Source organism: Dreissena polymorpha, chromosome 14 (assembly GCF_020536995.1).
Source record: "Dreissena polymorpha isolate Duluth1 chromosome 14, UMN_Dpol_1.0, whole genome shotgun sequence".
NCBI lineage: Eukaryota > Metazoa > Mollusca > Bivalvia > Myida > Dreissenidae > Dreissena > Dreissena polymorpha.
The window spans coordinates 30,327,899-30,330,997 of record NC_068368.1 but is presented as its reverse complement, the minus strand read 5'-3'; the positions used below and the strand labels follow the sequence as shown (position 1 = coordinate 30,330,997).

The 3,099-nt window shown below is 32.2% G+C and overlaps 1 long non-coding RNA gene across 1 annotated transcript; it reads left to right on the top strand.

The window, feature by feature from the left end:
* Positions 1-833: 833 nt before the first annotated feature.
* On the top strand, positions 834-2,867 carry LOC127857032 (uncharacterized). Its single transcript, XR_008038287.1, has 3 exons — positions 834-990; positions 1,410-1,548; positions 2,291-2,867. It is a non-coding gene; the product is annotated as an uncharacterized LOC127857032 (long non-coding RNA).
* Positions 2,868-3,099: the final 232 nt, after the last annotated feature.

Here is a 3,099-nt window from a genome sequence, read left to right as displayed (position 1 = left end):
GTTAAATCGTAGCCTTAAACACGGCGAAGGTTTTTTCTGGTTACAACGCTTTATCGATATAAGATATATCTTTTCCGTAGATTTGTTTTAGAGTAAAACAAATACCATCCTCAATACATAGTCATACAATGCTTGCGAATTATCAACGTTCATGTTTGGCCGTCGGCTGCTCCTTTATATTGGCAAGTGCCCAAATCTTACATGCGTCACAACTGGCAAACAAAGCCTATTCAGATACAGGTTCTTCCCGTAGTCGTTAATACTTCAGAATTGTAATTCAATCACACACTAGAAAAATGGACAGTAACAAGCTGTTTATTCAGAAATAAAATGCCATTCAATGTAGAAACGTACTTACTAGCTTTTGTTTATATTATCAGAACTGAGCTTGCGCAAAACATTTAAATGAAACATTATACTCAAATATCATATATAATTTGGCTTTAAAATTAAACGTCAACAAAAGCAAAACTTCGTTTATTTGAAGGAAATTTGAGAACGTTTCAATAAGCTCTCGTAAGTATGTTACGACTCGTAAACCAGTTGCGATTATCGCAACTTGCCATTTTGCGTTTCAATAAACTTTCGCAACTTACGATATCGTAGAATTCTCTCGTAAGTCTACGAGACGTAAGAAGCAGTCGTAGTTACGTCGAAAACAAAATGGACGCCGCGTATGTTGTGCATATAGACGCCGAATAAGAAGCTTTTGGCTCCGTCTTTTTATCGACGACAATACAGAGGAAGTAAACATGTTGTTTTTTACCCCTTGATTACTTTCTGCAAAATATTTAACGTTGGAATCAAAATGTCAGTTACTGCCCTTTGTTTATATTCGATACGGATGAATAAATCAAAATAAATTGCAATTTATCATACGTGAAAACCCTACGTGTTTATTATGTGTGTGGTTCAATTATATTGTTCAACAGCAGTTGAAGTATATGCGCTTTCCGCCGCTCAAATTATTGTGCAATGATTAATTTTGCTGTAAGCTTTTATCTCCATTGCATGTGATTTCGGAAGTTTTTTTGTTCGGATAAGTACTCAATGGAGCCTTGTTTTTTATTGGTAAATGTTTGTTATCAAGGCTATACAACTCGTTACAATCTATTCCTTTTCTTTGTAGTATGTTTATTTAATATTCTGTCAGAACGATACATGCATTGCTAAATTATGTTGGATTGTAAAATGTGCCCAGTTAGGCAACTGTTAGCCTACATGTGTATCAAACCTTCAACCACAAAACACCAAAGTGATGATCATCATGAAATAACAAATCAGTTACTGAGTTATCAAAATATCTTGTTGTTCTTGAACACACATACACAACAGTAACATATTATAGTATATTCATTACATTAGAAGACTAGTATTATTCACTTTTTCATATTGTACTACACCAACAGGTACTCATCACTGACATCATTTAAAGATTTTTGGCCAAAGGAAACATCTATTCCAAGCTGGCAGATCTTAATGGAATCAGCAGATCATCTTTCATTATTTGACACGCCTTCACGAGTTCAATCAGCAAACATATGATCAGTAAATGTCTTTATTTCTATAATCAATTACTCAATCATGATTTTAAACTGTTGTAGAAAAAATGTTATTTATTTAAATACATCATGTCTTACATATAGGATCTGGCACGAGTTGTCATATCATACCATATTTCATTAAACGAGTTAAGGAATTGTGTAAGTAAACGAGCCTTTGGCGAGCTTACCAATGAATTTCCTGGACGAGTTTAATAAAATATGGTACATGTATGATATGACAACAAGTGTGAGATCTTTTTTATCACATGCTTTTAAATGAGCAAATTAAATAAATATTAACGCAAACATAATGATAAATCCCAAATGTTTTTTACATTTCGTGGCATCATTTGACGTTGCTACGTCATTTCGGTGAAATAACAAAATGCGATTGGTCAATAAACGAAAACTAAGCCAATGAAAACGCTTAAAAAGTATATTACACATGTGTAACAGGGTATAGCATGTGATAAAATCTCATATAGATTTTGGGTTTAATAATTAAAGTTAAAATTATTTTTCATTTTACAGGGATGGTTCAATCATAATTTATTTACTTTTCATCTTTTTTTATTCCTCATTTGTTTTTTTTATTTGATACATAAACTATATGTGAATAAAAAATCAATAGATGATGAAAACTTGAGCACAGTTAATCAATGAAAATTTAAACACAGTTAATCAAATCATGCATATAAATGCTTTATCATGTACTGTTAATTTTAAACACATGATACATTCCATAGGTTTCCAGTCCGTGTACAACAACAAACTTGCATGAAGGTTGGATTCTGCCACAAGGCCCGGGTGCAGTGGATGGGACTCTCATACCCATAATACTGAATACGTTATATTACACACATGCAGTTGAACACAGCAGGAACTCTTGAAGAAAAAAATGTGTATTTTTTTTATTTGAACTTAAATGTAAAATATATATTTAATTTCAGCTCGACTATACCTTGAATGATAAGCTGTGTATAAAATTATGGTAAACATGCAACATCCTTATATCACTGTTTCTATTACATATTTTCATTAAAAGCACTTATGTATTCAGGGTCATTATGTCATTGTGAGGTCACTGACCAAGTTGCTTATCTCTGACCTGCATTTAGCTTAATAATGCCCCTTTTGTACTTAAAATGTTCCACTTAAATTGTATGTACAGCTACTCCATATCCCTATATTTTCCACAGATAATCCTTCACATATGTCGTCAGATTTTTTTAAAATCATATAAATAATATTTCTTTGGGTCATTGTTATAACCACTACAAATATTTACTGTTGTTGCGAATAAAGTTGTTAAAACTGTTTAAACTCGATGTTGCGTTAGTGAATCTTTAAGAGAAGAAGCTTCTTGAATAATGTCACTTTAGCTTCTTACTTCACAATCTTTTTATTCAACATGTCATTAAATACACTTTAAATTATAAAGTGGATTGCAATACAGAGAACGCAGAAGAAGCGCTTACATTTGTACTTAAAAAGAATGATGTTTGAAGTTGTCAGCATTTTCATGGTGAACATTTTGATTGTATGGCCCCAATGG